Source organism: Pleurodeles waltl, chromosome 1_1, assembly GCF_031143425.1.
Source record: "Pleurodeles waltl isolate 20211129_DDA chromosome 1_1, aPleWal1.hap1.20221129, whole genome shotgun sequence".
Classification (NCBI taxonomy): domain Eukaryota; kingdom Metazoa; phylum Chordata; class Amphibia; order Caudata; family Salamandridae; genus Pleurodeles; species Pleurodeles waltl.
Window position 1 is genome coordinate 708966419 of NC_090436.1, and position 22922 is coordinate 708989340.

The following is a 22922-nucleotide window of genomic DNA, read 5'->3' on the forward strand; positions in this document are numbered from 1 at the left end:
AAATGGGTAGAAGAAGGGCACACAAAACCACAGACTTTAGAACACTTCTAGAAACCAAGAGGAACCTCTGCCTGGAGAAGAGCTGAAGAGCTGAGGAAGAAGAGCTGCCCTGCCTGTGGCTGTGCTTTTTGGAGCTCTCCTGCAGGTGCTGCTTCTCCCTGTGCTAGAGGACAAATACTGGATTTTGTGTTGCCTTCCTTCTTGTGAAGAACTCTCCAAGGGCTTGATTTAGAGCTTGCCTCCTGTTAATTGAAGTCTCAGGGACAGCAAAGACTTCTCTCTGCCAGCACCTGGAGCCCCTTCTGAGACTCCTACTCTGCCAAGTGGTGCCCATCCAGTTCCTGAGAGAAGCTGGCAACCCAAAAGAGAGAACTTCACACACCGACCGTCATGCGGGGAAAAGATCGACGCAACTCCGATCTGCAGCTGAAAAATCGATGCGCCGCCGGCTTTGCGGCTGAAAAATGACACTCACCTGCAATGTGACTGGAAGATCAACGTGCGCGGCTGGAGAAACGACACACAGCATCGCTGACGGAGACCGGTGAGATCGCAACCAGCACTGTGTGGTTTTCAGATCATCGTGCGGCAGGATTTCTGATGAAAACATCGCTGGGCATGTAAAAACAACGCAGCGCCTGCCCGGACCCGAGGGTGCTGACCAGATCGATGCATTGCTGTCCTGCGGAGAGAAGAAATGAAGCACGCCGACCCGACTGAAGGAGAAACGACGGAAGATCCTGCTCGTGAGTGATACTGACGCATCGCAAGCCCTTTTTGGCGCACACTCGCCCGTGCAGGGTTCTTTTTGACACACCCAGGCGCATTTCCACGCTAACAGCGTTAGCGTTGTGTTTATATTTACATGAAGACTCTTTTTTGGTTTTTAATTGATAACTTGACGTGTATTGGCGATTTTTGTCGTTTTGGTCTTGTTTTGTTTAGATAAATATTTTCTATTTTTGTAAACCTGTGTTGTGTCATTTTGTGTTGGTACAAATACTTTACACCTAGCACTCTGAAGTTAAGCCTGCCTGCTCGTGCCAAGCTACCAAGGGGGCGAGTGGGGGTTAGCTGAGGGTGATTCTCTTTTACCCTGACTAGAGTGAGGGTCCTTGCTTGGACAAGGGGTAACCTGACTGCCGACCAAAGACCCCATTTCTAACACTGGTGATCAGCAGTTGGGACTGGACTTGAATTTGTACTTGACATTCAGTGATTACGTGTCCACTACTGTTTTGAGTGCAAACCACTACATGACCACATACTACTTGTCTTGTTTCTCTACTTGACCTCATATCCATGACTTCAGAGACTTTCTGCACGGAAATTAATTGTCACCATTATATCAGTACGTGGTACATTCTCTACCAGATTTACCACATGAACGTTTTTGGATTATTGGAAATTATCAATTTTTTTCCATGAGTACTACCCACATCTACAATCTTGGTATGTTCCTTCCTCATCCCAATGGCATGATTCTTATGTTTTTTTCGCTTGGTCCTTTTGCCTGTCTCACGTTCTGGCCTGCTATAGGCATTAATAAGCAGACAAGTTGTTTATTTCCACATCGGTTCTTCATTCTTCATCTCTCATATTGAGGATCCCACTCACCTCTATTTTTTCTTCTCTCACGACTCATAATATGTGCACTGCTCTTCATCCTGGTTTCCACAGAGCACGGCGATGGTCTTATCTCGTACCTTCACTTGCCCTCACATTTCCTTCCTCATTTTGAGGCTACCTACATTTTATTACAACATCTGTACTTTCTTTTAATAATTGTTTCTAATCATCTTCCTTTGATTCACTTATCTTTCTTTACTTTCCTATCTATATCTCTTCTTTAAACTCGTGTTAGAGGTTGTTAATTTCCTGTCATCATGTATTACCTTATTTTGATTGTACTGTTCTGTGTCCATGATAGACCTACAGCTTTGAAAAAGTCCTTGTGACGAAACATGTGTGGGCTGCTTGCAGAATGTACTTTTTCCACAAAGAATAAAATCTCATCAACCTCTACATTGTGTTTGGACTTTGGACTCTTCTTTCCACTTTGGAATTGATTTTCGGACTACTCTTGGTGTGCCCTGGCACTTTTTGATACTGCTTGTCTTGTTATTCTTGCCTTTTCTCTTTTTCTTGGATTTGTAGACTTTTCATCATGTCCCAATCTGGAGATGCATCAGTTGGAGTTGCTTTATGACCTAGAGAAATTAGAGAGCTATACAAAGGCTCAGTTGAAGCAGTTCTGTAAATGTTTTGACTGTCCCATTAAGAGCTCATCCAGGAAGGAGGAGCTGCAAAAGGGCCTGAGGGCCTGGGTGACAGCCAAGAGCACTGAAGGGCACACAGAGGATGAGGAGAATGAGGAGGAGGAAAAACATTCCATACACAGTGGTTTTGTGGGTGGGCCTGTTATGTCCAGGGAAAGGGTCTCCAGGGAAGGTAGCAGTGTCTCATCTAGGGGTCTGACTCCTGAGGAATTGCAGGACAGACATGCAGAGAGGGTACACCAGAGGGAGTTGGAGAAAATGAGGATGGCCATAGAGGAGAAAAAGTTGTTGTTGGCTCATGAGGTCAGCTTAAGGGAGCTGGATCAGAGGAGCCAGTCTAGTAGGGATGGTGGTAGCTACATCACACTGCAGCCTGAGAGGGGGGTGCACATTCATAAAGATCTTGTGAAGGATTACAAAAGGGAGGATGACATATACTTGTGGTTCAAGGGGTATAAATCTGCTCTCCACATGAATCTGGTCCCTGAAGCTCATTGGGGGGCAGACCTGTGGAAGCACTTTGAGGTAGAGGGGAGGTATACACTGACAGCCTTAGGGGATGCTCAGAATCTCACCTACACTATCATGAAGGATTCCCTACTCACAAGATATGGTCTCACCCCTGAGCAGTATAAGGATATGTTCAGGTCCTACAAGAAAAAGGAATCCTAAACATGGTTGGAATGTGTTGATTCTTTTTGCAGTTCACTGGATGGTTGGGTTAAGGGCAGTAAGGTAACAATGTATGAGGGGCTTTACAATCTGATTGCTTCTGAGCACTTGTACAGTTTATTTTTTCCAGAGCTGCGCCAGCACCTGATTGACATCAACCTGACTGATCCCAGGAAGCTTGCACAGGAAACAGACCACTGGGAGAGCACCCGGATCCAAGAGAGGCATGGGGGAGACCACGCCAAGGGTGGGCAGGGTCCCTCTCAGAAGAAAGGGGGGGTAAGGGTAAACAGGGGGAGTTCTCTAAAGGGCCCCTAACTGATTCCCAGGGTAAAGATTTCCAACCTCCCAGTGAGAAGAAGCCATGGTTCTCCAAAGGTAATCCAGTGGCAGAGGGACCCCCACGAAAGTGTTATGCATGTGACCAGGTGGGTTATGTGATGGGGAACCCCAACTGTCCCAAGAGTACACTGGCACCCACTGGTGTGCAGACCAAGGGTTTAGCTAGTGTAGGGCCTGGGGAGGAGTTGGTTTCAGCTGGGTGGGAACCAGCTGAGATGACGCTTGTCTCACTAGGGGACAGTGAGATCGTTTAGAGAACCCTTGTGCCTGAGAACTCTAAAAAGTACAGGCAGTGGCTGACCAACAATGGACAGAGGGTGGAGGCTCTGTGAGACACAGGAGCCAGTGTGACTACAGTGAGGAGTCAGCTGGTGTCTGAAGAGCAGATTGATCCCCAGGTACTTCACCAAGTAGTTGCAGTGGACAACTCAGAATCCCTGTGCAGAGTGGCGCAGGTTCCCTTTGAATGGGGGTGGGGGGGAATCTCAGGTTCCTTGAAGGTAGTTGTGAGTTCAACCATGTCTGTAGATTGTTTGCTAGGCAATGACCTGGAGGATTCCCCTTAGAAGGAGGTGGGACACAGGTCTCACTTGGAGATGTTGGGTCTGTCTGGGTGGGTATGTGTATCCACCAGGTTAGTGGCAGCCCGTCAGGGTAGTCAAGAGCTCTTGGAGCCGGAAACAGTGGCCCAGGGGACCGCCAAGAAGAGGAAGGGCAGTGGGCATGGGAAACCGGCCCCAGAAGTTCCCACGGTCCTAGAGGAGGTGGAGCCTGAGAGTGACGCCCGGAGCATACAGGGGAACAGGTTGCTGAACTGGGGAGGTCCCTGAGCTGTCGCAGTGGCAGCAGGAAGGGGGACCCACCAGGGAGGCATTCTGTGAGGCATAGAAAACTTGCCCTACTCTAGAGGGACTGCGGCAGCAGGCTGCAGCCCAGGCAGCTGGTGAGGAGCCAGGTACTCACCTGATCTATTGGGAGTATGGCCTCCTGCATGGAGCCTAAGGTTCCTCAGTCTGGGTCAGCTCGTATGCTGGTGGTACCCCAGTGCTTCAGGGCCTTCCTACTGGGGTTGGCTCATGATGTGCCTTTGGCAGGACATCTGGGACAGGACAAGACCTATAAGAGGCTTGTCTCCCACTTCTATTGGCCCCAGATCCACAAGCATTCTGCTACACACTGTAGGACGTGTGCAACTTGTCAGGCAAGTGGCAAGAGTGGGGAGCAATATAAGGCTCCCCTTCCAACCTTTACCAGTTGTTAGTACTCCCTTTGAAAGGGGAGGCATTGACATTGTGGGGCCTCGGGATCCCAAGACAGCCATGGGCAACAGGCTCATCCTGGTTTTGGTGGACCATGCCACCAGGTACCCAGAAGCCATTCCTCTGAGGTCAATCACTTCCCTTGTGGTGGGTCGTGCTTTGATGGGGGTTTTTACCCACATGGGTTTCCCCAAGGAAGTGGTATCTGATAGGGGTACAAACTTTATATCCACATATATGAAGTCTTTGTGGAAGGTATGTGGGGTGACCTACACGTTCACCTCACCTTACCACCCCCAAAGTAATGGTCTGGTTCAGAGATTCAACCGCACTTTGAAAGGCATGATTATTGGTCTGTAAGAGCCCTTGAAGTGGAAGTCGGACGTCCTCTTGCCATGCCTTCTGTTCGCTTACAGGGAGGTACCTCAAAAAGGACTTGGGTTTAGTCCCTTTGAGCTGATCTATGGCCACCCTGTGAGGGGACCTTTGAGTCTGGTGAAGGAAGCTTTGGATAAAGCTCCTCGTAAACCCCCTCCAGGATGCATTTAGCTACATGCTGGCTTTGAGAAACCAGACTGCCCGCTTCAGGAGTCTCACACAGAAGAACCTGGAAGCAAGCCAGGAGGATATGAAACGGTGGTATGACCAGAATGCCACTCTGGTTGAGTTTCACCCTGGTCAAAAAGTGTAGGTGATGGCACCAGTGGAGCCTAGGGCGCTCCAGCATAAGTGGACTGGACCATTTGAGGTGGTGGAGCACAAGAGTGAAGTCATCTACCTGGTGGACTTGCAGTCTCCAAGGAACCCTTTAAGGGTCCTGCATGTCAACCGCCTCAAGCCGCACTTTGAGCAGACTGAACCGTCCATGCTCCTTGCAACAGATGATAGGGTTGAGGAGGAAAGTGAGCCTCTTCCTGACATCCTGTCTGCAGGTTAAAAAGATTGGTCTGTGGAGGGAATAATCCTCTCCCCCTCCCTGACTGAAGAGCAGCAGAGGGACTGTTGCCAGGTGTTGGGACAGTTCGCCTCACTGTTTTCCCTGATCCCAGGGGTCACACACTTGTGCACACATGATGTGGACACTGGGGACAGTACACCCATTAAACAAAAGGTTTGCAGGGTGACTGACAGGGTCAGGGCTTGCATCAAGGATGAAGTATGCAAAATGTTAACCCTAGGGGTTTTTGAGCATTCCAGCAGTCCTTGGGCCAGCCCAGTGGTATTGGTCCCAAAAGCTGCTGCACCTGATACCACTCCAGAGCTTAGGTTCTGTGTGGACTACCGGGGACTCAATGCGGCCAGCAAGACTGACGCACACTCCATCCCCCGAGCTGATGAGCTCATTGACCGGTTGGGAGCTGCCAAGTACCTCAGTATGTTTGACTTAACATCTGGGTACTGCCAGATTGCCTTAACTGAGGGGGCCAAGGAGAGGTCAGCATTTTCTACCCCATATGGACACTTCCAATTTAAAGTGATGCCATTTGGGATGAAGAATGCACCTGAGACCTTTCAGAGGTTGGTCAACCAGGTGTTGGCTGGGCTGGATGAGTTCAATGCTGCCTACCTGGATGACATTGCTGTGTTTAGTTCCACATGGGAGGAACATCTGCAACACCTCTGGAGAGTGTTAGAGGCCATGCAGAAGGCATGCCTCACTATTAAGGCAAGGAAGTGCCAAATAGGGCAGGGTTCTGTGGTGTACTTGGGACACCAGGTAGGGAGTGGCGAGGTGGCCTCCCATACAGCGTCTCACTGGCTACTACAGGAGGTTTGTCAAGGGCTACAGTATCATTGTTTACCCCTTGACTTCTAAGAAGCAACCCAAAAAGGTGATCTGGATAGAGGTTTCCACACCGCTTTTGATGCCCTGAAGGCTGCCATGTGCACAGCACCTGTGCTGAAGGCACCTGACTCCTCCAAGCAGTTTGTTGTGCAAACAGATGCCTCAGAGCATGGTATTGGAGCAGTACTATCACAGCTTAATGAAGCGGGCCTAGCTCAACCGGTAGCCTTCATTAGCAGGAGGTTACTTCCCAGGGAACGTAGGTGGAGTGCCATAGAACAGGAAGCGTTTGCTGTGGTCTGGGTGCTGAAGAAGCTAAGACCCTACTTGTTTGGGGCTCACTCCTGGGTTCAGACTGACCAAGTGCTCCTCAGATGGTTAATGCAGATGAGGGGTGAGAATTCAAAACTGTTGAGGTGGTCCATTTCCCTACAGGTGATGGACTTTATAGTGTAACACCGCCCTAGTACAGAACAATCCAATGCTGATGGTCTGTCTAGGTTCTTCCGCTTTAGTGATGAGAACTCCCATGAGGTTGGGTAGTTGCTCCCCACTTTTAGCTGGGGGGGACACGTGTTAGATTTTTCACCCTTGGCATGGTCTCCCTTAACTTTTTGCCTCTGTTTCCCAAGTTATTGATGTGTGTTGGACTCTTTTGTTGCTGTTTTTGTTACTCTGGGCACTTTACCACTGCTAACCAGTGCTAATGTGCAAGTGCTCCTATACAAAATGTGTATGTAATTGGTTTATCCATGATTGGCATATTTGATTTACTAGTAAGTCCCTAGTAAAGTGCACTAGAGGGGCCCAGGGCCTGTAAATCAAATGCTACTAGTGGGCCTGCAGCACTGGCTGTGCCACCCACATTAGTAGCTCTGTAATAATGTCTCAGACCTGCCACTGCAGTGTCAGTGTGTGCAGTTTAAACTGTAACTTCAACTTGGAAAGTGTCCCCACTTGCCAGGCCTAAACCTTCCCTTTTCTTACATGTAAGACACCCCTAAGGTAGGCCCTAGGTAGCCCCAAGGGCATGGTGCAATGTATGGTTAAGGTAGGACATATAGTAATGTGTTTTATATGTCCTGACAGTGAAATACTGCTAAATTCCTTTCTTCACTGTTGCAAGGCATGTCCCTCTCATAAGTTAACAAGAGGGATACTGTGAAGATTTCCTATTATGAAGTGCTTAGTGAGCATGGAATGTCATGAGGTAAGCTGTGAGGTCAAATGGAATGGAATAGGGGAGACTGGAGAGTGGAATTCTTGGATGGAGAGGAAGGCAGAATAATGGAGGGAGGAGCTGTGCTGAAGGTGTCATGTCACTACAGAAGTTTAATAAAGATACACGTTAAAAAAAGAAGACTTGGAAGAGTGATCATTACATTGGCGTCGAGGATTGGATTCGGTGCAGGAGACGGATTCTAAGAGGACACCTTCACTCCTGGAACTAATAACAGCTTCTTGAGGCTTGAGGACCTTATAAACTCTTCACAACTCAGATTCATATTGAGGTAAAAATTTGGTACGGAACCTACATCTTAAGAATTAATTCATATCTTAAAATTGGACAAGCACCAAATAAACAGCTCTGCATGTGTAAGGACATTGAAAACGGCATTTTAGATACTAAAAAGAAAAAATATATATACAGTGGAAAGTGTGTGTTCACTGTAATATAACGCATGGACTTTAATGCTGGACTTATCCTTGGTAGTTTATTCATTGAGATGTATAATTAACTATGAACAACTGTCGAGTGAGTCAGCTGTAACGGGCATTTAACTTAACGATGCCTGTGTTCATTCGAGCATAGCGCATTGTCTGTTTAATCCTTCGATAGACATTTTAACGGTGTGCTTACGCTAAACGTTTTCTGAACATTTGGCGGTTTAATTAACTTTAACCTACAGATTGCGGCTTTCGTATTTTAACCGCAGCGATCTGCCTGTTACTCACGCGCTCACGTGCACAAACACAGAGCTCACGGTCGCGCGCTCTTCTTAAAGATAAACACTCGGCACGCGCCGAGGAGCAACAAAAACTACACGTCTTTGTTCAAGGACACTCACAGCACGTGTATACAGAAACAGAATACGGAGAATCAAATCAAATAAATATAACCTACCTGGAATAAGGTTCGAGGGCTCCTCGACGATTCATTACTTCTTTGGTTCCTACTATCGGATCACATTTCCTAGAAAGAAAGGGAAGAAAGACTTTAGCAAATATGGATGACTGAATGAAAGACTTTAAATATGGAATAAATATATAAAAATAATACTATAATTTCTGTGTGATGGAAACAAAGTAAGAAAGAAAAGGGGAGATTGAAGAGGAAATTTCAAACTTTGCAAAAGTTAAAAGAAAAAAAAAAAGAAATATATATATATATATATATATGTATATATATATATATATATATGTATATATATATATATATATATATATGTATATATATATATATATATATATAATGGGGGACCAGAGTATGTCTAAACTGCCACCATTTTTGGCAACTCCTGGCGAACCACCTATTCCATGGAAACAATGGAAAAAAATATTTAACACTTATATGCTGGCAATTGGTGGTGATCATTATGATCCTCTTAGGCGACAAGCCATTCTTTTACATCATCTTGGTGTTGAAGGTAGAAGAATCTATGAGGATCTACCCAAAGTATCTTTGGGAATGGGAGATGGCCAACCTACAAATGTGTTTGACATGTCTATGCAAATGTTAGACATACAACTTACACTGAAAACTAATCTGGTTTTGGAACGCCACAAGTTCTTTTCAAGAGTGCAAAGAGCAGATGAAGATATTGCATCTTATGTTGCAAATTTAAGAGGACTTGCATTGTCTTGCCGTTTTGACCAGCTATCGGATTCCCTAATAAGAGACCAAATTGTAAGGTGCACATATGACAAGAGAATAAGAGAAAAATTGTTAATGAGAGATCCAAACCTGCAGGAGGCAATACAGATAGCTAAGAAGATGGAACACACTGCTATCTGGTTACAAGAAATGGACGTATTCAGCAAAGAAGTCAAACAAGGCGTTGTTGCTGCAATTAGGAGAAAAGATGAACCACAGACTAACCTGGACTGGAACAAAGCGAAAGGAAATGAAGGAGTAAATGTGAACAATGGAGAAAAGCAGAGGAAATCTGACTGGAGAGACTTGCATTGTCTTGCCGTTTTGACCAGCTATCAGATTCCCTAATAAGAGACCAAATTGTAAGATGCACATATGACAAGAAAATAAGAGAAAAATTGTTAATGAGAGATCCAAACCTGGAGGAGGCAATACAGATAGCTGAGAAGATGGAACACACGGTTATCTGGTTACAAGAAATGGACGTATTCAGCAAAGAAGTCAAACAAGGCGTTGTTGCTGCAATTAGGAGAAAAGATGAACCACAGACTAACCTGGACTGGAACAAAGCGAAAGGAAATGAAGGAGTAAATGTGAACAATGGAGAAAAGCAGAGGAGATCTGGCTAGAGAGAAATAAAGTGCTATTGTTGTGATGCTCCAGGGCATATAGCATCCAGCAAGGCATGTGCAGCCAGGAATGCAATCTGTCGCAACTGTGGCAAAAGAGGGCATTTTGCCAAAGTTTGTAGATTCACGTCTAATGTTGAGGGGAAAACAATTCAAGAAATTCAGGACGTGTGTGAAAGAGTTGAGGATATAATTCTAACTGTGAATGAAGGCCTTGGTCATCGCAGCGATGGGAAGGAGAATTCATATGGGGAATCGCTGGTTCAACATGCCAAAATGGAGAGAACTGACGTGTTAGAAAAGCTGCATGCCCAAGTGTTAATAGACAATGTACCAGTCAAACTGTTGGTGGATTCTGGGAGTTTGTTCACTCTTGTCTCGAAGAAGGTGTATGAATCTGAGCTGACAAGCTCTACAAATAACAACTTGATGGAATCTGACATAAAGGCCGTAGGCTACGCTTGGAAGAGAATCGAAATAATTGGAATGCAATGGATGACAATTTTCTTTAAGTGAAGAGCTGTTCAAGGAAAGGTGTATATCACGGACTATAGAAGAAATCTGTTAGGATGGCGTCACCAAAAGGACCTGGGCATAGTTTTAGATCCCAATGCCAGAGAGCCGGTGATGCTTACTGATGAAAAGGAAGTTGAAGAAGTGACAGTGAAGCCACAGCATGGACTGATTGTGAAACACTCTGAGGTCTTTTCATCGAAATTGGGTCTCTTAAAGGGTTTTTCTCACAAAATTGTGTTAAAGAAAAATGCAAGACCTGTAGTTCATAAAGTGAGAAATGTTCCAAACTTAATGAGGGAACATTTGAGATAGGAGCTGGAATCATTTTTTGCGAGATGACATTATTGAGCCAATTGAATCTTCGTAGTGGCTTGCTCCGATTGTGGTGGCACCGAAGGAGGGTGGAAAAATGTGCTTATGCATTGACCTTAGAGATCTAAATAGAAACTTATGGGTTGACAGGCAACCATTACCAAACATCTCAGAAATGTTATACATAAAGAGAAACGGGAATGTGTTTTGTGTGTTGGATATGTCACCTGCTTATCACCAAGTAAATCTGCACGAGGATTCAAGACATCTTTTGTGACGCCTTTAGGGGCATTTCATTACAAAAGGATGCCTTTTGGTCTAGCCTCTGCTTCAGCTGTCTTCCAGAGGATAATGGGAGAAATCTTTGGGGATTTAGGGACATGGCTAGAGTATTGTGTTTCCAAGACGATATATTGATTGTGGGAAGCAGTGAATACGATCATGCTCTTCTATTTGAAGAAGTAATGTGTAGACTAAAAAGAAAAGGTTGAACTATTAAGGAAGGAAAATGTCAAATTCGGAAACCGGAGGTGACATATTTGGGACATACTATAAATAGTTATGGTATCAGGCCCAAGACAAGCATAGTGGCTGCAGTTGAACAGGCACCTGAACCTAGTTCTAAAGAAGAGTTAAGGTAATTTTTAGGTCTTGCAGAATACTGTTCGAAGTTTATAAGGAACTTTACAGAGATAGTTGAACCTTTGAGGAAGCTTATGAAGAAGGGTGTGGTATATAATTGGGATGAGGATTGTAAATACTCATTTGAGGAGATAAAAAGGTGTATCTTGAAGGCCCCTACCTTAGTAGTATTTGATGTAACTGCAAAGACTTATGTAACCACTGATGCCAGTAACATAGCGGTTGGAGCAAGTTAAAGATGGGGAGGAATACATCATTGATTTTGCTTCAAGAAGGTTGCGAGGTGCAGAGATCTCATACTCTGTAATAGAAAGAGAAGCCCTAGCTTGTTGTTGGGGGATTAATCATTTTAGATTTTACTTGTGGGGATTACCTTTCAAATTAAGAACAGATCACAAACCATTGACATATGTTTTTAAAGGTGGGCGTGGGTTAGAAGGTAATGTTACACCACGTATCTCTAGATGGTTGTTATCTGTGATGGATTACAATTTTGATGTAGAGTTTGTCAGAGGAAAGAAAAACGTAGTGGCTGATTATCTTTCAAGGATGCCAGTAAATGTGGATGAAATTGTGGAGGAAGGAATAGAAAATGTCATTGGAACAATTTTGGGTGAGTTAGCTATAACGGTACAGGAATGGAAAACTGCGGAAGCGAGTGATTCTGTCATGCGGAATGTGAAGGATAAGGTGGTTAATGGCTGGAGAAATGAAGATGAACAAAATTGCGATCTGGCTGGATATTTCAGGGTCAGGGATCAGTTGAGCATGCAGAATGGAAGATTATTGAAAAGAGATCAAATTGTTCCTCCTGTAGATATATGGAAACACATCATTGATATCACTCATCGGGGACCTCTAGGCCAAGGAATGATGAAGAGGAAGGTAAGGCAATCATTTTGGTGGGCAGAGATGGATAAACAGGTGGAAGAAACTATAAAAAATTGTGCTGCATGTGCTAATAGCCATAAAACTAAAGTGTTAAGGCAAGCACCCTTGGCACCTATGGAGTTTCCAGATGGACCCTGGGAGAAGTTGGCAGTGGATTTCATAGGACCAATTTCCAGGTTGGGTGCAAGGTATAAGTACATAATATTGATGGTGGATTATCACACTAAATGGTTTGTAGCAAAAATGGTTGATCATGTAAACATCTCAAACGTTATTGAGATTTTTGAAGATGTCTTCATGGAGGAGGGAATTCCTAAGACCATTGTGTCAGATAATGGCGTATAATTTGTGTCATTGGAAATGACTGATTACTTACGAAGAATGGGAATAATTCATGAAAGAGTAGCTCTCTTCCGTCCACAGGCCAATGGTTTGGTAGAAAGATAAATCGTATGGTAAAGGAGAATATTCAGTTATCATCTGCCAATCATCTTCCTTGGAGGAGGGAGTTGAACAGGATGATATGGATGTATCGTACGACTCCGCATTCGGTAACAGTAGTGTCACCATTTGTGTCCTTAAAAGGGAGGGAGCCAGGTGTGAAGGAATGTCCGGTGTGGTTAAGGACCAAAAGAACTGTGATAGTGGATAGAGAGTTGGTAAGGGGAAATGTTGAAAAGATGCAAAAAAAAACATTCAATTCTATAACAAAAGAATGAGTGTGAAGCATTGTGACATACAAAGGGGTGATTGGGTGGTGACAAGAAAAAATGGAATTATCCTGAAAGGGGAAAGCAAATACTCTAGTCCCCAACTCGTAAAGGAAGTTACAAGAAATGTGGTAATCCTAGAGAATGGTTCTACATGAAGTATGGGTGGTGTCTGCAAAGTTAATCATTAGGCTATGTATTAACTTCCTTTATTATTGTTTATAGTTTCCTTTATTGTTTCTCCCGCTGTAAACATTCAAGATCCTAGCTGGATCTCTGTGTGTAAATTGTTTATGGTTCCGCTGTTTATGATGTTGTATATATATTGTAAGGGGGAGATGTGTGGATATTTCCTATTATGTAGTGCTTAGTGACCGTGGAATGTTATGAGGTAAGCTGTGAGGTCAAATGGAATGGAATAGGGGAGACTGGAGAGTGGAATTCTTGGATGGAGAGGAAGGCAGAAGAGTGGAGGGAGGAGCTGGGCTGAAGGTGTCATGTCACTACAGAAGTTTAATAAAGATACATGTTAAAAAAAGAAGACTTGGAAGAGTGATCATTACAGATATCTTTAAATATGATCAAAGTGTAGATTCCCTTTGGGAGAGGATAGACATATGGAGTTTGGGGTCTCTGATGTCCCAAATTAAAAATACATCTTTTAGTAAAGTTGATTTTAAGATTGTGTGTTTGAAAATGCCACTTTTAGAAAGTGGGCATTTTCTTGCTTAAACCATGTCTGTGACTCTGCCTGTTTGTGGATTCCCTATCTCAGTCAGTTTGACAGTTGGGCTGGTTGCACCTCTCACTAGACAGTGACACACACGGAGCTGGGGTGTAGTCTGCATTTCCTGATGAGCCATCTTTGCTAGGAGGGAGGGGAGGAGTGGTCACTCACACCTGAAAGGGCTGTGCCTGCCCTCGCACAATGCAGTCTCCAACCCCCTGGTGTGTGCCTGGGGCCCGGCCTGGGCAAGGCAGGATTTCACAAACAAGAGAGGCTTTTCTTTGAAGTAAGCCTACTTCAAAGGGCAAAATGGGTATAAGAAGGGCACCCAAAACCACAGACTTTATAACACTTCTGGAAACCAAGAGGAACCTCTGCCTGTAGAAGAGCTGAAGAGCTGAGGAAGAAGAGCTGCCCTGCCTGTGACTGTGCTTTGTGGAGCTATCCTGCAGTTGCTGCTTCTGCCTGTGCTAGAGGACAAAGACTGGACTTTGTGTTGCCTTCCTTCTTGTGAAGAACTCCCCAAGGGTTTTTTTAGAGCTTGCCTCCTGAAGTGACTTCTTTCTGCCAGCACCCGGAGCCTCTGCTGAGACTCCTACTCTGCCAAGTGGTGCCCATCCAGTTCCTGGGATCCTGAGAAGAGAAGCTGGCAACCCAAGAGTGAGAAATCCACACACCGACCGCCATGCGGGGAAAAGATCGACGCAACTCCGATCTGTGGTTGAAAAATCAACGCGCTGCTGGTTCGTGGATGAAAATCGACGCTCGCGTGCAACCTGACCGGAAGATCGACGCCCACGGCTGGAGAAATGACGCGCAGCATCGCTGACGGAAACCGATGAGATCGCAACCCATGCTGCGTGGTTTTCGAATCATCGTGTGGCAGGATTTATGATGCAAACATCGCTGGGCATGTAAAAATGACGCAAGGCCTGCCCCTACCCGAGAATGCTGACCGGATCGACGCATTGATCTCCTTGCGGAGAGAAGAAATGACGCACGCCGCCTCGACTGAAAGACAAACAACGCAAGATCTCGCTTCTGAGTGATATCGACGCATCGCAAGCCCTTTTTGAGGCACACTCTCCCGTGGGGGGTTATTTTTGATGCACCCAGGTACATTTCCACACTAACAGTGTTAGCATTGTGTTTAAAATTACACAAAGACTCTTTTTTGGTTTTTAATTGATAACTTGACTTATGTATTGTGGAATTTTGTCATTTTGGACTTGTTTTGTTTAGATAAATATTTTCTACTTTTCTAAACCTGTGTTGTGTCATTTTTGTAGTGTTTTCATTAAGTTTCTATGTGTGTTGGTACAAATACTTTACACCTAGCACTCTGAGGTTAAGCCTGCCTGCTCGTGCCAAGTTAAAAGGTGGTGAGCGGGGGTTAGCTGAGGGTGATTCTCTTTTCCCCTGACTAGAGTGAGGGTCTTTGCTTGGACAGGGGGTAACCTGACTGTCAACCAAAGACCCCATTTCTAACAGTGGGCATCTGCTTTGTTTGTATATGAAAGTGCTTGCTGCTGAGGTTTAATTTCTGTAAAATGAGCATCAACCAGAATGAATCCTGCCATGTGTGTTTATCGAAGAAAAGGCCTATGTTTTCAGAAAATGTCTACCGAACTGGAATACTTTCTACTGGCTAATTAGTGAGTTCTACCTCCTTGGGTAATTATATAGTGTGTCTCCTACACCACAGCTGTGTAAAGGATGTTAAGTAACTGTCTCCAGTGGACTGGTGTGTTTGTAACTTTGCCAAGGTGATTTTCTTTGAGAGTCTTTTCAGATAATTTTCAAGGTGGAACAGCAAATATGCAGTTCGACTTCAAAAATTATGTTTTTTTTTTGTTTTTGTTTTTTGGGGACGGGCGTGAGCCTCAAGCCCCCTAAAGTCCCAGCCGGCTGCCCACTCCTGTAGGAGCCGTAATTTCTCCCACACGCAGGGAGATGCTTTCAATAGCTGCTCCCTGGAGGGGGAGCACTTTTTTCACTGCTTTCTGCAAGCGAGGACTGTTTGACAGCTCCCGTTTGCAGAAAGTGGAGTTATGTTTGCTCTTGCTTGGTGGGAGCTGTCAGTTCCCACAAAGTAAAAGCGAACTGCTACCTCCTGAGGGTGGGCACCTCGGGAAGTAGCAGAAGCGAGCTCTGGGGGATGGCTGTTCCCAGGGCCAGCTATGGCTTCACGAGGGGGGCCTTGTGGCCAACCTTCATCTTTAGAATATAGCCCTGAAGAGCTGGTGGTACCGGGGGTAGAGAGGTTCACAGGAATCCCCTGACTATTTTCTAAGCATTTTGCCTTGGGGAGGTGGTAGTCCTCGTGATGGGGGGAGGGACTCAGCCCCCCACATAATATACAAACTTAGTCCTGGGGAGGTGGTGGTCTCCTTGGCCTGGGGGGTCATCAGGACCCCTACTATTATAAATATATCTTTCCCCGGGAGGTGATGGTCCTCGGGCACGGGGGCTGCATGGCCCCCACATTTGTATCTTAGCCCCAGGGAGGTGGTGGTCCCCAGGGCTATTATAAGCCATAGATGGGGAGCCCCATGCACCCGCCTCCTTTGTTCAGCCCACAATGCCCTCCAGGACCTGACTCACCTGGGGGCAAAAGAAAAGAAAAGGGTAGGAGAACCCACTTAAAAAAAAAAATCCCAAAAATCTGTGCATTGTTTTTTCCAATAATTTTTTTTTCAAAACAATGCTTTTTAGCCCTGCCAGGGTCGTTGGGGCACACAAAAAGCACACTCTGTGGTGTAAGTCAGTTCTGCAATCTTGGTTGTAGGCATGTCAAAAGACTCTGTGGAAAAATGATTAGGTAATGCACGTTTTGGGACCCCCTCGCTTTTTCTCAGTCCCGCTTGATGGATCACCTCGAATCTTTCAAGACAGCAGCTGAACCGACTGAAGTATAAATTTTGCAAATTTCATAAAGATTCTCAAACGGCACCAACATTATTGGCAAAACAAAAAAAACTATGGGGGTCATTCTGACCCTGGCGGTAAATACCGCCAGGGCGGGGGTTGGCGGTAGCACCGCCAACAGGCTGGCGGTGCTCCGCCGGGCATTCTGACCGCGGCGGTACAGCCGCGGCCAGAAGCGGAAAGCCGGCGGTGTACCGCCGACTTTCCGCTGCCCATGGGAATCCGCCATGGCGGCGCAGCTTGCTGCACCGCCATGGGGATTCTGACACCCCATACCGCCATCCTGTTCCTGGCGGGTCGCCCCCCAGGAACAGGATGGCGGTATGGGGTGTCGTGGGGCCCCTGGGGGCCCCTGCAGTGCCCATGCCAATGGCATGGGCACTGCAGGGGCCCCCGTAAGAGGGCCCCACAAAGAATTTCAGTGTCTGCTTTGCAGACACTGAAATTTGCGACGGGTGCAACTGCACCCGTCGCACCTTCCCACTCCGCCGGCTCCATTCGGAGCCGGCTTCCTCGTGGGAAGGGTGTTTCCCACTGGGTTGGCGGGCGGACTTTTGGCGGTCGCCCGCCAGCCCAGTGGGAAACCCAGAATGACCGCCGCGGTCTTTAGACCGCGGGACGGTCTTCTGGCGGTTCCCGCTTGGCGGGCGGCTCCCGCCGCCCGCCAAGCTTAGAATCAGGCCCTATAACTCCTGAATTTACTTGTTTTTTTGTGTGTAAATTATGAACCTAACACTAGCGTCCATGTAATCTTTGTGTTTTTTAGTGAATATATATATTTACATAAAGAGAGAGAGTTACACCTATTATGTACTGGATAACAAAGTTGGGACTTAAATGCTGAATATGTTTAAATGCACATGTTCGTGGGTTTTGTTGTTTAATACATTGGTCAAATTGCAAACAACTACACAGCTGGGAATGCCCAGGCTTTGAACCAACCTTTGTGCCACTGAACCAGCTATTTTTGGCTTTTGAATAGACTCACTGAACTCTGGGCACAGTCCTGAGACAATTCCTGGGGTCACCCTCGCTCACTCTCCATAATCTTCACCATGCATGGCTGCACTGTGTTTTTGTTATTTTACGTTTTTTTAAATCTGGATAAAAAGGATATCAATTAAAAAATGTGTAGCTCTACCCACACATTTGCAGCTCCACCACCTTCCCTCGGGTTCAGATATGCTACCTTAAACTCTTTTTTTCACAATGATTCTTTTTAGGGTCAAGCGTGCAAGCACTCTGGCCCCCATTGTAATCTCTCTCTGGCTTGTAACCACGCCCATGTCACGCCCATCAGTGTGGTTGGTTCGTGGGCTTGCCTTTTAAAAATTGCTTGCTTTCATTAGAGAAGGGTATGCATGCGTCATGCCTTTTCTGGTGTTTAGCCCTTCTTGAGCGCACCGGCCAACTACTGAAAACATTCGAGGCTCCATGTTTTCCGCACATGGCTTCTGGACTACTTTTTTTATTTCCTACGCAGCGCGATCTCGCTGGCCATTAGTCGAGCAGGTTGAATGACATCCACACTGTTACATAGATAATTGCACATTTGCTGATACGTTTGACGGCGAGCAAACTTCTGTTTCCTTTTGTGTATTAATTTCTTGATTCTCATGTGCCAATAAAAGTCCGGTTAGGACTTTGCAATGCTAATAGCTGTAAGTCAAGCAAATGCAAGACCCATTGCATTGCAAATGCTTGTTTCATATTGCAGGCTTCAGTGCCTGGCATATTGTAATGACTACAGCAGCAAATATTTCATTTCTGACAGCCAGTAAGATTCCCTGGATTTTAGAATCCTCCTGCATTGGATTTTAGAATCCTCCTGCATTGGACAATAGGAAAATGCTCCATCTTCAAGCGGATTAAAAGTCCTATTATTTTTTCTCAGTGTAGTTGAACATAGGAATTTGCAAACTATCCATTAAGTAACCAGCTACACAGTACCAACTTGAGCTCTTCAAAATCTACCAACACCTATTTATAACACATATTTCTTGAAAACTACTGGGCGAATTTACATCAAATCAAGTAAGTGCACACCTTTAAGGAATGTTTTAGGTTTTTGTCAAGTTTGGTGTAACTCTTTTGAGTGTTTCTTGCTGCAGTAGAGGGCAAATGGCACTATGGCATTTGAAATGGGAAATACACTTGTTTACCCTTTTTCTTGCCCTCGGGATGAATCTAACCAATACCTGACATTCCATAACTTTATTACGGTATTTGGTACCATTGCAATAGTATGAAGAAATGTACAGTACTACGAATTATTTGTCATAGTACATAACCTAAGTATCATAAAATGACATGTAAAATCAACCCTATAAATATTTCAGTGATTTGTTGGACTGGATAATAAGACAAGTATTAACCGAGTTTTATGGGTCTCAGGTATATGTAAGGAAAACCCTAACACACCATTCTGACATACATGAATAAACCCATTGTTTTTGTGCAAAACAACAGGTTATTAATGGTTCATAACCAAAATGTTGATAGTTGCTGAGATCGACGATCATCAAACATAGTACATACAGTATCTCACTTCTCATCACCAAACTACACACATCACCATTTTACGTGCATAGGCCTCTACAAAAGAGACGATCCTATTGGCATATTACACGCATTAGCCAATAGGACAAATGGAATACAGTCTAACACCTACTCTAGAAAACAACAATTATCGGACTTGAAAATTGATGACAGTATCAACATGACAAGAAATCTATATTTGCCAATCGAAATAGTTAGAATCGAGGCACGTGATTGCTCACCACAAGGTGCAGATCTAAAGTAAGACGCACAAAACGTACGTAAGAACACAAAACACGAAGGTCTTGAAAGAGGCGATATTTTGCGCCGTGAGGCTAAATCAACAGTCCTGAAAGATAGAGCAAATAATGATCCTAAGGCAGTGCAAACAATGGTTCTTGACTCCGACAGAAAGATTCAGTAAATTGTGAAAGGTTTAAAAAATACTTTTAATATTGAAAGAATAAATAATCACAAAAGACGAGGTAATCAAATAAATTAACTAGTCTGAGCCTGTGCCTTGTGTACCTATACAATCGTGGCGCACAGAGGAAACACCTCCATTTAGTGAAGTGACACACTAAAAGTGATACAGATTCTAACAGCAGCAAGAAGCCTTGGGCTGGAAGAAAGTACCTCATCGAAAACGAGCACTATATGTGATACTCTGAAAATCTTTACACCAGCATACCACAGGCAGCACCCCTAAAAGAGGCAGAAAGAGTGCTGTTTGTGGAAGATTGCTTGAAGTTTGATCCTAAATGTCACACGATCAGTAATGAGTTTATTTTTTGCCAGTTTGGTCCCCTGGGGCTTGTAACGTCGCTTAAGGACAGCTAGCGAGAAACTGAACAATAGAGTAAAGATATTCTAGAGTGTTAGGCTTTTAACATTGGCCAGGGGATCAGAGGTCTAAACATTGCTAGTCCCAGGATCCAACACTCAATCCAAAGTGACATTAAAACTAAGCTGACAGTAATTAGTTTCAAGTTTCAGAAGGTGATGGAAATGTCTATTCAAAACATTAGTCACCTTTGGATCTGACAATTTTATTTGTAAAGGCCACTGATGAGTATGGATTTTTGGTGATTGCGTTGCCATATAGAGGCAATTGCTCTTCCAGGGAATCCTCATCAATAGTCATAAGCATTGAATTATTCCCTCCTACTTGCGGCGCCCCAGAGCACATACACACACACACGAACACACACACACACACACCCACATACAGGGAGTTCAGAATTATTAGGCAAGTTGTATTTTTGAGGATTAATTTTATTATTGAACAACAACCATGTTCTCAATGAACCCAAAAAACTCATTAATATCAAAGATGAATATTTTTGGAAGTAGTTTTTAGTTTGTTTTTAGTTTTAGCTATGTTAGGGGGATATCTGTGTGTGCAGGTGACTATTACTGTGCATAATTATTAGGCAACTCAACAAAAAAAAATATATACCCATTTCAATTATTTATTATTACCAGTGAAACCAACACAACATCTCAACATTCACAAATATACATTTCTGACATTCAAAAACAAAACAAAAACAAATCAGTGACCAATATAGCCACCTTTCTTTGCAAGGACACTCAAAAGCCTGCCATCCATGGATTCTGTCAGTGTTTTGATCTGTTCACCATCAACATTGCGTGCAGCAGCAACCACAGCCTCCCAGACACTGTTCAGAGAGGTGTACTGTTTTCCCTCCTTGTAAATCTCACATTTGATGATGGACCACAGGTTCCCAATGGGGTTCAGATCAGGTGAACAAGGAGGCCAGGTCATTAGATTTCCTTCTTTTATACCCTTTCTTGCCAGCCACGCTGTGGAGTACTTGGACGCGTGTGATGGAGCATTGTCCTGCATGAAAATCATGTTTTTCTTGAAGGATGCAGACTTCTTCCTGTACCACTGCTTGAAGAAGGTGTCTTCCAGGAACTGGCAGTAGGACTGGGAGTTGAGCTTGACTCCATCCTCAACCCGAAAAGGCCCCACAAGCTCATCTTTGATGATACCAGCCCAAACCAGTACTCCACCTCCACCTTGCTGGCGTCTGAGTCGGACTGGAGCTCTCTGCCCTTTACCAATCCAGCCACGGGCCCATCCATCTGGCCCATCAAGACTCACTCTCATTTCATCAGTCCATAAAACCTTAGAAAAATCAGTCTTGAGATATTTCTTGGCCCAGTCTTGACGTTTCAGCTTGTGTGTCTTGTTCAGTGGTGGTCGTCTTTCAGCCTTTCTTACCTTGGCCTTGTCTCTGAGTATTGCACACCTTGTGCTTTTGGGCACTCCAGTGATGTTGCAGCTCTGAAATATGGCCAAACTGGTGGCAAGTGGCATCGTGGCAGCTGCACGCTTGACTTTTCTCAGTTCATGGGCAGTTATTTTGCGCCTTGGTTTTTCCACACGCTTCTTGCGACCCTGTTGACTATTTTGAATGAAACACTTGATTGTTCGATGATCACGCTTCAGAAGCTTTGCAATTTTAAGAGTGCTGCATCCCTCTGCAAGATATCTCACTATTTTTGACTTTTCTGAGCCTGTCAAGTCCTTCTTTTGACCCATTTTGCCAAAGGAAAGGAAGTTGCCTAATAATTATGCACACCTGATATAGGGTGTTGATGTCATTAGACCACACCCCTTCTCATTACAGAGATGCACATCACCTAATATGCTTAATTGGTAGTAGGCTTTCGAGCCTATACAGCTTGGAGTAAGACAACATGCATAAAGAGGATGATGTGGTCAAAATACTCATTTGCCTAATAATTCTGCACTCCCTGTACATGCAGCCTATATTACAAAGGTAAAAAACATGCCTAATTTTCATTACGTTTTCCTTTAATAAATATCAAAGAAAACTTTCTGAAACTTAGAAAAAAGGAGACATAGGCCCTGATTCTCACCCTGGCGGTAATTACCGCCAGGGCGGAGGTCGGCGGTAGCACCGCCAACAGGCTGGCGGTGCTCCGCCGGGCATTCTGACCGCGGCGGTACAGCCGTGGCCAGAAGCGGAAAGCCGGCGGGGTACCGCCGACTTTCCGCTGCCCGTCTGAATCCTCCATGGCGGCGGAGCGCGCTCCGCCGCCATGGGGATTCAGACACCCCCTACCGCCATCCTGTTCATGGCGGCTCTCCCGCCATGAACAGGATGGCGGTAGGGGGTGCCGCGGGGCCCCTGTAAGAGGGCCCCGCAAAGTATTTCAGTGTCTGCTTTGCAGACACTGAAATACGCGACGGGTGCAACTGCACCCGTCGCACCTTCCCACTCCGCCGGCTCAATTCTGAGCCGGCATCCTAGTGGGAAGGTTGATTTGCCCTGGGATGGCGGGCGGCCTTTTGGCGGCCGCCCGCCAGCCCAGGGCAAATGTCAGAATCACCGCCGCGGTCTTTCGACCGCGGTGCGGTGTTCTGACGGCGGTACCTTGGCGGACGGCCTCCGCCGTCCGCCAAGGTCAGAATGACCGCCATAGTGGGCAATACTATGTTTTATTGGAGGGAAAACTGTAATGAAAAACACAGACATTTTTAGCCAATAGGCTGCATTCAGACTAACATGGTAAAGCAAATAAATGGCACCATGCCTTTAAGGCCTCAGAGACCTCCAATTTCCCCCCATGCCTCACGGGTCAGAGAAAGGTGACAGTTAGATGACATTTAGGTCAGTTCTTTTTTCCAGCTCCTTCAGAAAGGATCCTAGAGAACTTGCTCCTGAGTCTTTGTGACTAAAAAATAAAATCTCTCACACGTTGACACAACTGACGTCAGAGAAGTCACAGTTGAGGCATGGTCAATCGATGTCAAAAGTG

The 22922-nt window shown here is 45.2% G+C and overlaps 1 long non-coding RNA gene across 2 annotated transcripts in view; it reads right to left on the reverse strand.

The window, feature by feature from the left end:
* The window catches only part of LOC138284077 (uncharacterized), a 41316-nt gene that overhangs the window by 12690 nt on the left and 5704 nt on the right, over nucleotides 1–22922 (reverse strand). For both annotated transcript variants that reach the window (XR_011201350.1, XR_011201346.1), the window contains exon 2: nucleotides 8464–8532. This is a non-coding gene — a long non-coding RNA (uncharacterized lncRNA). The remainder of the gene's footprint in view (nucleotides 1–8463; nucleotides 8533–22922) is intronic.